Here is a 12168-nt window from a genome sequence, read left to right as displayed (position 1 = left end):
TTTAATGAGTTAATTTTCAATAAAGTACAATATTTAAGCTGAAACAATTTGACCAAGATGTCTTACACTAACAACACTAAAGAAATCATGGTACACTTACCAGACAATAACTACTAGGCTATCACATTTTCACATTCATAAATTCATTAACTGAGTAAAAAGAATTAAGGGATAACTGACAGTACAATCTGTCATTAAACAAGTTTAATGGAGCTTCTGTTCATTCTAGAGCCAGTTATGCTGTTAATCAGTCACTTGTTGACCAGTCTAGTGTGGTGGTAGAATGTAGCAAAAGGTAAAGCCGAAATTTTAAATTTCACATTTAAGAAATATTTCACACAGGAGCAACATGCACTACACCACTTCAAAAAAAATCTCCAACCTGTTCACTTCCTACTCTCACCTTGAATTACAACTATCCACTACCTCTGGAGAGACTCCAAACCTCCCTCACCTCCCTTCATAGCCGACAAACCCTTCCTCGCAAGCCTACTACATTTACCACACCCTCAGAAACTCCTTCCTACCACCATACAGAATCCAGAACCTAAACAGACTCGAAACACAGCCATGAACCTTTCTTCCAAAAGCCTTAGTCCCACAGAAGTATCAGTCACTTCCAAAAGTCTTATTTTTTGCTCCACTCCCAAGTTTAATACGTGCTTGACTTGTTGACAACCTTCTCCTGATCCGTGCAGTGGAAACACTTTTTCTCCACCAACCTTACCAATAAGTCTCATTCCAAAACCAATATTTGACCCTTGCTCCATTGATGTCCAGTCGCAGCTTGAGCTTTGCATTCCCTGCTGCTGGTATGGGCACCAGCAATATAGCTTGCAGCACACTAATAGTCAATGTTGTTGTGGCCAAGGCAGATACTTGCTAGGTGCTCCAGTTTGAAGCATGCAAAACGGGTGATGTCATGTAAAGGACAGTGACTTTTTTGATGCCATGTGCCACAATCTGAATACAATTTGATGGCAATAACTTTTTGGGACCTTTTGACGATGGTGAGGAGGAAATTGTGCATGAGCCTCTGCTCGCTTTGGGATATGCTGAGGGTAAACAAAGCGCTTCTGTTTCTGTGCGTCCAGTGACAAAGAGGGCGGTGGTCCCCTAATTACTGTACTAACTACTGAATCTTGTGTAGCTGGACTACCGAACAAACGGATACTTGGAAAATCGAATGATGAGGTTGATTGGAAGTCGTAAGTTGATTGTAGAGCACAATGGTGACTAATACCACTAACAATGTTGATACCAGAGGAATCGTGTAAGATAGCTTATGCTGATGCAATATTTCACACAGGGTTGCATCCTACGACTAAAGCCTTCGCACCAACTTCTCTGACAGCATCAAGATGTATAATACTATCGCAGATTAACGATTCTGCATGCAATGCAGCACACTGTTTAAAGGTAAAAGCATACTTGTGTGCCATGCCTTGCAAGTGAGCAGCTCATGCTGTGTAGGATTGCTTACATCGCTTAAGACTTTGATTAAACTAGCCTAGCTGCGGTGGCGCAAACGACAAACCTCAGAGAAACTCTTAACTTCTAGGATTTGAGAGTGGGTGCAGTTTCTGCACCACTTTGTGAAATTTATTATTAAAAGACAGTAAGAGTATACACTTATGTTCAGGCTCAGTTATTTGACTTGTCTTGCAGTGAAGATAAAGTGAGGTACATAGACCTCCCGAGTCTCATTTGCCTCATTTAAGCAAGCATATGGTAGAGGGGGAGGTGAGGAAACTGCAGCTGCTTACTATTGTGGTTTTGCAGCAGTTGTAACAGGAATATCTGCTGTTGCTGGGTAAATTGTCCCTGTTTTAATTACTGTTACAGTCGTTGTTGCTTTTGCAGCTGAAGCTGCTGCTGCCACAACTTTAGAAACTCAAATCCATGCTTCATTGGAATAATTGCACAGTTAGAAGAAAAGGGGGCTATACATTCGTCATATGTGGATGAGTTGAAAATTTCATTTGTGTATGGAAAGTTCTTATCGCCACCTTTCTGTTTTACTCTACATAGGTAGAAACAGTTTATGACCACTCACATTGGTGGTAATGCAGAGACCAATGGAACCAAAAGGCCATTCCTTAGATCTATGACAGCATCTTTAGTGCATTCAGCAGTTCATGGAGCTGTCAAAATCACAAATGTAATGTAGGAAGATCAGAATTACTGTTCAGAGGTGCGTAACTAAAGGCTTCAAAGACGGTCAAGTGTCAGGCCATGGTGTTTACAGCGAGTCTCTCATCAGTGGATGGCTCCATGTGATATGCTTGCTACAGGGGCAGTGCCTTACCCTGAAGCAAGCTGTGGCTGGAGTATGTAGCCCAAATATCTCTGACCTGCTCTCCATATCGACACTCTGGCTGGGCAAAGAATCCAAATCATTCAGATATTGAATTAGGTTGAAGCAATAGGGGCTCCAGATGATTTCATCTGTGTGGTATTGCTCATGACTCAGCAAATGTGGGCCCTGAATTGTTTCATTGTGGCCGTTCATAGCTGCCTCACATTAAACAAGCTTTAAGCAGTGAAATATGAATGCTCAGATATGCTATAGAGCTATATGCTACGTCACACCATGCCTTGTTGCCACTGCAACTCTTCCATTCACCCCTCTTCAGCTGTAGTTTTTAGCACCTCTGCCCTAATATTTGCAAAACCTTCTGTCTCTTCATTTTATTGTGTTTTCCATTTGGTATTGTGTCTCATTGACCCATTGCTTTACAAAAGACCTAATCAAGTTTGAATATTGTATGGTCGTTTGGATGTGACTATAAGGGATTGTTCTGCTGCCAGATTCTGATACATATGAGCTTCCAGCTGCAGAACCGTATTACTAGATGACTGAATGGCAGGATATACATTGCAGTTGCTTCTCAGTTGGTATCATCTACATCACATCATCTCTGCTGAGTGAAGCATCACAGTGGTCAAAAACACTGGACTAACATTTACTAGGAGCGGATGTCAAATTCCTACCCAGACGGCAAATTTTGGTATTCCTATGTTTTCCATAAACTAAGGACAATGCCAGGAAAGGATGCAGCTAATACTGGGCCATGTTTTTATCTATAGATGTTACTAAATAAACATCCCCACCACTTTTTTCTGTATGTATGTGAACATTCACCTCAAGAAACTACTGTTTTAATAGGTAAACTGGTTCACCAGAAAGGTTTATGTACACTCCTGGAAATTGAAATAAGAACACCGTGAATTCATTGTCCCAGGAAGGGGAAACTTTATTGACACATTCCTGGGGTCAGATACATCACATGATCACACTGACAGAACCACAGGCACATAGACACAGGCAACAGAGCATGCACAATGTCGGCACTAGTACAGTGTATATCCACCTTTCGCAGCAATGCAGGCTGCTATTCTCCCATGGAGACGATCGTAGAGATGCTGGATGTAGTCCTGTGGAACGGCTTGCCATGCCATTTCCACCTGGCGCCTCAGTTGGACCAGCGTTCGTGCTGGACGTGCAGACCGCGTGAGACGACACTTCATCCAGTCCCAAACATGCTCAATGGGGGACAGATCCGGAGATCTTGCTGGCCAGGGTAGTTGACTTACACCTTCTAGAGCACGTTGGGTGGCACGGGATACATGCGGACGTGCATTGTCCTGTTGGAACAGCAAGTTCCCTTGCCGGTCTAGGAATGGTAGAACGATGGGTTTGATGACGGTTTGGATGTACCGTGCACTATTCAGTGTCCCCTCGACGATCACCAGTGGTGTACGGCCAGTGTAAGAGATCGCTCCCCACACCATGATGCCGGGTGTTGACCCTGTGTGCCTCGGTCGTATGCAGTCCTGATTGTGGCGCTCACCTGCACGGTGCCAAACACGCATACGACCATCATTGGCACCAAGGCAGAAGCGACTCTCATCGCTGAAGACGACACGTCTCCATTCGTCCCTCCATTCACGCCTGTCGCGACACCACTGGAGGCGGGCTGCACGATGTTGGGGCGTGAGCGGAAGACGGCCTAACGGTGTGCGGGACCGTAGCCCAGCTTCATGGAGACGGTTGCGGATGGTCCTCGCCGATACCCCAGGAGCAACAGTGTCCCTAATTTGCTGGGAAGTGGCGGTGCGGTCCCCTACGGCACTGCGTAGGATCCTACGGTCTTGGCGTGCATCCGTGCGTCGCTGCGGTCCGGTCCCAGGTCGACGGGCACGTGCACCTTCCGCCGACCACTGGCGACAACATCGATGTACTGTGGAGACCTCACGCCCCACGTGTTGAGCAATTCGGCGGTACGTCCACCCGGCCTCCCGCATGCCCACTATACGCCCTCGCTCAAAGTCCGTCAACTGCACATACGGTTCACGTCCACGCTGTCATGGCATGCTACCAGTGTTAAAGACTGCGATGGAGCTCCGTATGCCACGGCAAACTGGCTGACACTGACGGCGGCGGTGCACATATGCTGCGCAGCTAGCGCCATTCGACGGCCAACACCGCGGTTCCTGGTGTGTCCACTGTGCCGTGCGTGTGATCATTGCTTGTACACCCCTCTCGCAGTGTCCGGAGCAAGTATGGTGGGTCTGACACACCGGTGTCAATGTGTTCTTTTTTCCATTTCCAGGAGTGTATATAGTTTATTAATGTTTTATGCAAATTGACTGAACTAAAATGATTTAAAATCCCCTGCCACAGCCGAAACGTACGATCCATGTCAAAAGAAATACCCGTGCCACCGGTAATGGAACCGCGTCCGCCCATCTGATGCAGCGGTCCGCTGCAGTGAGGAGGTAATGGTACCCTTCCGACGGCAATAGAGGTCCCACGACGTCCGGGTACACATGTGTGAAACGTTGCATCATAAATGCTTTGTGCATGTGTCATCCAATCTTGACCCTCTGACAGTCTAAGCATGTTTTTGCCCAACTACGGCAGTCCTTCTTTATGTTGTTGTTGTTGTGGTCTTCAGTCCTGAGACTGGTTTGATGCAGCTCTCCATGCTACACTATCCTGTGCAAGCTTCTTCATCTCCCAGTACCTACTGCAGCCTACATCCTTCTGAATCTGCTTAGTGTATTCATCTCTTGGTCTCCCTCTACGATTTTTACCCTCCACACTGCCCTCCAATACTAAATTGGTGATCCCTCGATGTCTCAGAACATGTCCTACCAACCGATCCCTTCTTCTAATCAAGTTGTGCAACAAGCTCCTCTTCTCCCCAATTCTATTCAATACCTCCTCATTAGTTATGTGATCTACCCATCTAATCTTCATCATTCTTCTGTAGCACCACATTTCGAAAGCTTCAATTCTCTTCGTGTCCAAACTATTTATCGTCCATGTTTACACTCCATACAAATACTTTAAGAAGCGACTTCCTGACATTTAAATCTATACTCGATGTTAACAAATTTTTCTTCTTCAGAAACGCTTTCTGTGCCATTGCCAGTCTACATTTTATATTCTCTCTACTTCGACCATCATCAGTTATTTTGCTCCCCAAATAGCAAAACTCCTTTACTACTTTAAGTGTCTCATTTCCTAATCTAATTTCCTCAGCATCACCCGACTTAATTTGACTACATTCCATTATCCTCGTTTTGCTTTTGTTGATGTTCATCTTATACCCTCCTTTCAAGACACTGTCCATTCCGTTCAACTGCTCTTCCAAGTCCCTTGCTGTCTCTGACAGAATTACAATGTCATCAGCGAACCTCAAAGTTTTTATTTCTTCTCCATGTATTTTAATACCTACTCCAAACTTTTCTTCTGTTTCCTTTATTGCTTGCTCAATATACAGATTGAATAACATCGGGGATAGGCTACAACCCTGTCTCACTCCCTTCCCAACCACTGCTTCCCTTTCATACCCCTCGACTCTTTATAACTGCCATCTGCTTTCTGTACAAATTGTAAATAGCCTTTCGCTCCCTGTATTTTACCCCTGCCACCTTCAGAATTGAAAGAGAGCATTCCAATCAACATTGTCAAAAGCTTTCTCTGAGTGTACGAATGCTAGAAACGTAGGTTTGCCTTTCCTTAATCTTTCTTCTAAGATAAGTCGTAGGGTCAGTATTGCCTCACGTGTTCCAACATTTCTAAGAAATCCAAACTGATCTTCCCCGAGGTCGGCTTCTACCAGTTTTTCCATTCGTCTGTAAAGTATTCGCGTTAGTATTTTGCAGCTGTGATTAAACTGATAGTTCGGTAATTTTCACATCTGTCAACACCTGCTTTCTTTGGGATTGGTATTATTATATTCTTCTTGAAGTCTGAGGGTATTTCGCCTGTCTCATACATCTTGCTCACCAGACGGTAGAGTTTTGTCAGGACTGGCTCTCCCAAGGCTGTCAGTAGTTCTAATGGAATGTTGTCTACTCCGGGTGCTTGTTTCGACTCAGGTCTTTCAATGCTCTGTCAAACTCTTCATGCAGTATCATATCTCCCATTTCATCTTCATCTACATCCTCTTCCATTTCCATAATATTGTCCTCAAGTATATCGTTATATCGCCCTTGTATAGACCCTCTATATACTCCTTCCACCTTTCTGCTTTCCCTTCTTTGCTTAGAACTAGGTTTCCGTCTGAGCTCTTGATATTCATACAAGTAGTTCTCTTTTCTCCAAAGGTCTCTTTAATTTTCCTGTAGACAGTATCTATCTTACCCCTAGTGAGATAAGCCTCTACATCCTTACATTTGTTCTCTAGCCATCCCTGCTTAGCCATTTTGCACTTCCTGTAGATCTCATTTTTGAGACGTTTGTATTCCTTTTTGCCTGATTCATTTACTGCATTTTTATATTTTGTCCTTTCATAAATTAAATTCAATATTTCTTCTGTTATCCAAGGGTTTCTACTAGCCCTCGTCTTTTTACCTATTTGATCCTCTGCTGCCTTCACTATTTCATCCCTCAAAGCTACCCATTCTTCTTCTACTGTATTTCTTTCCCCCATTCCTGTGAATTGTTCCCTTGTTGTCTCCCTGAAACTCTGTACAACTTCTGGTTCTTTTAGTTTATCCAGATCCCATCTACTTAAATTCCCAACTTTTTGCAGTTTCTTCAGTTTTAATCTACAGTTCATAACCAGTACATTGTGGTCAGAGTCCACATCTGCACCTGGAAATGTCTTACAATTTAAAACCTGGTTCCTAAATCTCTGTCTTACCATTATATAATCTATCTGATACCTTCTAGTATATCCAGGCTGCTTCCACGGATACAACCTTCTTTTATGAGTCTTGAACCAAGTGTTAGCTATGATTAAGTTATGCTCTGCACAAAATTCTACCAGGCGGCTTCCTCTTTCATTTCTTAGCCCCAATCCATATTCACCTACTATGTCTCCTTTTCTCCCTTTTCCTACTCTCGAATTCCAGTCACCCATGACTATTAAATTTCCGTCTCCCTTCACTACCTGAATAATCTCATCATACATTTCATCAAGTTCTTAATCATCTGCAGAGGTAGTTGGCATGTAAACTTGTACTACTGTAGTAGGCTTGGGCTTCGTGTCTATCTTGGCCACAATAATGCATTCACTATGCTGTTGGTAGTAGCTTACCCGCACTCCTATTTTTTTTATTCATTATTAAACCTACTCCTGCATTACCCCTATTTTGTTTTGTATTTATAACCCTGTATTCACCTGACCAGAAGTCTTGTTCCTCCTGCCACCAAACTTCACTAATTCCCACTATATGTAACTTTAACCTATCCATTTCCCTTTTTAAATTTTCGAACCTACCTGCCCTATTAAGGGATCTGACATTCCACGCTCCGATCTGTAGAATGCCAGTTTTCTTTCTCCTGATAACGACGTCCTCCTGAGTATTCCCCTCCCGGAGATCCGAATGGGGGACTATTTTACCTGTGGAATATTTTACCCAAGAGGAAGCCATCATCATTTAACCATACAGTAAAGCTGCATGCCCTCGGGAAGAATTGCGGCTGTAGTTTCCCCTTGCTTTCAGCCGTTCGCAGTACCAGAACAGCAAGGCCGTTTCGGTTAGTGTTACAGGGCCGTATCAGTCAATCATCCAGACCGTTGCCCCTGCAACTATTGAAAAGGCTGCTGCCCCTCTTCAGGAACCACGCGTTTGTCTGGCCTCTCAACAGATACCCCTCCATTGTGGTTGCACCTACAGTACAGCTATCTGTATCGTTGAGGTACGCAAGCCTCCCCACTAACGGCTAGGTCCATGGTTCATGTAGGGCCACACAAATCTGTCCGTCATCAGTTTGACGCTGGTGTTTATTCCTGGATGAGCCAGCCCATGGACGCTGCCAATAATTGCCATTGCACTTTCGTGGGTACTCTCAGACGTTCACCAGCAGGTTGTCTCTGCCGTAGACATAACCCAGATGTACTGTCACAACGGAATTCGACGAGTTATTGGTCTGTATCTTGCGCAGCAGCTAGCTCCTTGTAGTCAGTAGCCCGAGAGATTGAATCCAACCGAGACAGGAAATCTGCCATGATATTCTCAGTTCCTTTTATATGCTGCAGGTCAGTCGTGAATTGAGCGATGAATTCAAGTTGTCTAAATTGTCGTGGTGAGCAGGCATCCTTGTTCCTACTGAAGACGAAAGTAATCGGCTTGTGGTCTGTGAAAACCGTGAATGGCCTGACTTCCAATTGTGGCCGGAAGTGTCTGACAGCTTCATAAATTGCCAGCAATTCCTTATCGTAAGCACTCCATATCACTTGTGACAGCGTAAGCTTACGGGAGAAGAAGCTCGGGGGCTTCCTGTGGCCTTCGACATGCTGGGGTAGAGCTGTGTCGGGGTCACTACTTTGGTCACTACAGCTTATCTATGTCCGCTGAAGAAATACAATGTAGTAGTCAAGCAATAATTTTTTATTAACTAAAGCTTGAACACGAATCAACTGCACAACATGAGTCAATACAAAGAATACTTACAAAAATCAAAGAGTAAAACAGATTGTCCATTATTACTGCTATGCCACACAAGTCATCCAACCATAGATACTTAGTGCTATCTGTGCAAAGCCAGGGCAGGTCGATAGTTTCATTTGAGAAGGTACTCTACTTCAAATGACCTCTTCAGCAAGGGGTGTTTTTCTCATTTTGTTGCCTTCACTTCTCTCTCTCATCTCCTGCATGGAATTAGTGTATGTCCTTGACTGTAGTTATTTCCAGTGATCCAACGTCTCTGACTGACATGGGGCTGCAGATAGACAGTGACATAATGGTTGAAAACAAATCATCTTTTGCAAAGAAATTGTTATTTAGCTTCTTGTACTGTGGTGGGCACTTAAAAGTTTAGTACCATTCAACACATACAAGGGATAATCATAAAGCTTTAATTACATCCTTACAAAAATCTCAAGTTATGTAATGTAGTTATTTGTCTGTAGTTTTGGTACACATTGACATCACTGTGCCCCAGTTCTGCAGTACACTGGTAGAGGAGCAAGACAGAATGGGGCAGGCAACTGATAAACTGGAGATGGGCTGTGGTGCTATGTTTTGCCTCCTCTAGTGTGTTCTGCACTACCTTAGCATGGCTGCACTACCTTAGCATGGGAATTTCAGTGTGTACCAGAATGGAAAAAATGTACCTGCAGACAAACAAAATATTAAATTTTATGAGACTTTATTTTATGACTTCCCCTTGTAGAAGCAGACTTTTGATTGTGTCATATTAGCCTTGCATCATGTACTGTGGTGCAGTATAGCAACATTTTTAATCCTACCTGCTAGGCATGGATAAGTGTGTGGAAGACATTATACTGATGCAAATTCTACCCACCTCGTATTCCTTTCATCTGATAGTCTCGTAGAATAAATGATTGTGCCCGTGTTGCTACAATTAAAAAATTCTCAAGTTTACTGTATGCAGAACTTTTTCTTGGGCTATTGTAGTCACATGATAAGTTTGATCACAGGTAGACTTCACTTGCACAAAGACTGGTTCCTTTATCTTTAGTAGCATACTTCAATATGAGGAGAACAGCCTCAGCAAAAATCTTTTTTCCGAAATGGTATCGGATTATTGAGATGAATTCTGTGATTATGTTGACCTGTATGTCTTGTATATTTGTCTTTAGGTGTTGCACAAAGTGTCATTTTTTAAAAATATTTTTGTGTTTTTGCTGCAGCAATAATATTCTGGTAGCCCTTGTCTTGTGAGTATTATTGTATTCCCCAGTACTATTAATTAAGGATGTTACTGTTTGCTTGAACAGTAGGAGCCAGTCCAACCATAAAGAAAAACCAACTAACAAAAAGCCCAGAGAGTTGTTAAATCACTGACTGTACCTTTTGTATAATTTATCCTAAATATGTCATGAGAAGTGTCTACTTCCATAGTATCTAACCAGAGAATTTTTTTCACGTGAAGCATGTTATGTGGAAAATCTGATTTAAATTATGATAAATTGAAGCAGTTGTGATTCTCGAAACAGATCAATCCTTCAAAGTTGAATTATAGCTCCGAAATGTGTTGAACTAAAATAGAAAATTGAAATATTGATATTGAAGACTGATTTGAGGGAATACCTGGAAACAAAGTAATTGTTAATTGTGAATGAACTACTTCTTGTTAATGTTGTCCTGACAGTCAGACGCAAAACATAGACAACTGATGAGAGAGTGGAAGCACAGACAGAACAAGTTGCACTTCTGTCACGCATTACTGGGCCTACACATATGCTTACTGCTTTGTCACAGCATAACATGACTGCAACTTCATAATGGCTGTTGTAGACATATGTAGTGGATTTTGAGATTGCCAATATTGACTGTCACAAAACACAGATAGCCTGTAGTGTAACATCTTCAGCCAGTCCAGAAATATGGAGCCCTTGGTCAAGTTGCCGTTTACAAAAAGTAGGTGTAACTAGATTTGCAGATCTATGAAGGATCTATTGAAACTGCACCAAGACTCTGGTTTACATATTAGGAAGGCTAAAATGTTGCAACACGATGTATATTTTCATATAATAGAATGGACTAACAAGAATAAAAGAAGTGCAGGATGTAGAATTAGAAAATCGTTCTGACGTATTTTGTAGTGCATCATAATTATTTATTCCTGCCGCTGAGTTTTGATATTCTATGCCTTTCACTTTCATATAAATTGTCTGGAGAAAATATTCTGCCTGTCTATCAACTTCTGTTAAACCTGAAGACTTACAGGAAAAGGCACAAACTTAAGTAAATGAAATAGCTCCAGTAAGTTGTAGAACTGCTTAAAGCAATATCCAAACATCTGTTTGTGTAGTGTTACTGCTAAAATTTAAATGGCAGAAAGATATTTTTATTTGATATAATAACAATTTAATGAGTATCAGATTTTTTTTTTACTTTATTTGTACTGAGTAGCATTGCTTCTGGCCGAATTTCATGATTCGGCGTCAGTGAGAAGTACCTTATGGGTTTTGATGAGTGAGTTTGCAAGTGCCAAAATATGTGACATAAATGACTGAATCTTTTGATTGCATTGACTTATAACCTTAAATTTTTTACTCTGCCAAGGGGCCATAGAGTTTAGTACATGACATAAATTTGAACTTGATACACCAATCTACTTGAAAGAAAAAGAAGTCTTATAAGATGAACAGCCAGACAGGCAGCTAAAAATGACAAAAAAATATATATTGTGTGATCTAATAACAAATTAAGAATTTTTTGATTTTTTCCTGTACTTGTACTGTGAAACCTTGCTGCTTGCCACACTGCACAATTCTAGGTCAACAGAAAGGACCCTATAGATTTGAATTTTCAAGTATCAAAGAGTTACAGATGCGAAAGTAGGGCACAAAAACTAAAAGTATCATTTAGCACACTCTCAGTAGTATCACAGTACTTTCAGTAACATGTACTATGAAGTGTTCTATGGCAACCACAAAAAATTTTAAATACAAGTTTCATTAATTTTTGTTAATTTTAACTCTCAGCATACTTTTTAAAGAAATATTAGCATGTAAGTAAAGCCCTAAAGCTGAAAATATTGTATATGACATCACTGGAAAAAGTGACATCTACTACTAATACTTCACTTCTTGTGTTAAGTTTAACTGAAAAATTTCTGGTCTCTGGTAGAAGAAGTCATTAAAAACATTATTTTTTAAGAGTTTTAAAATATAAAAAACTAATTAGATTTCAGTATTTTCAAAATGTGTACCTAAAGTACTCCCCCCACCCTTT

General features: G+C 41.8%; 1 protein-coding gene across 2 annotated transcripts in view; it reads left to right on the top strand.

The window, feature by feature from the left end:
* LOC124617482 (traB domain-containing protein) overlaps positions 1-12168 on the top strand; it is a 116196-nt gene that overhangs the window by 29121 nt on the left and 74907 nt on the right. The window lies entirely within an intron of this gene.

This window comes from Schistocerca americana, chromosome 1, assembly GCF_021461395.2.
Source record: "Schistocerca americana isolate TAMUIC-IGC-003095 chromosome 1, iqSchAmer2.1, whole genome shotgun sequence".
Taxonomy (NCBI): Eukaryota; Metazoa; Arthropoda; class Insecta; order Orthoptera; family Acrididae; genus Schistocerca; species Schistocerca americana.
Note: the sequence above shows the minus strand (reverse complement) of the source record. Positions and strands in the feature narration are given on the sequence as shown.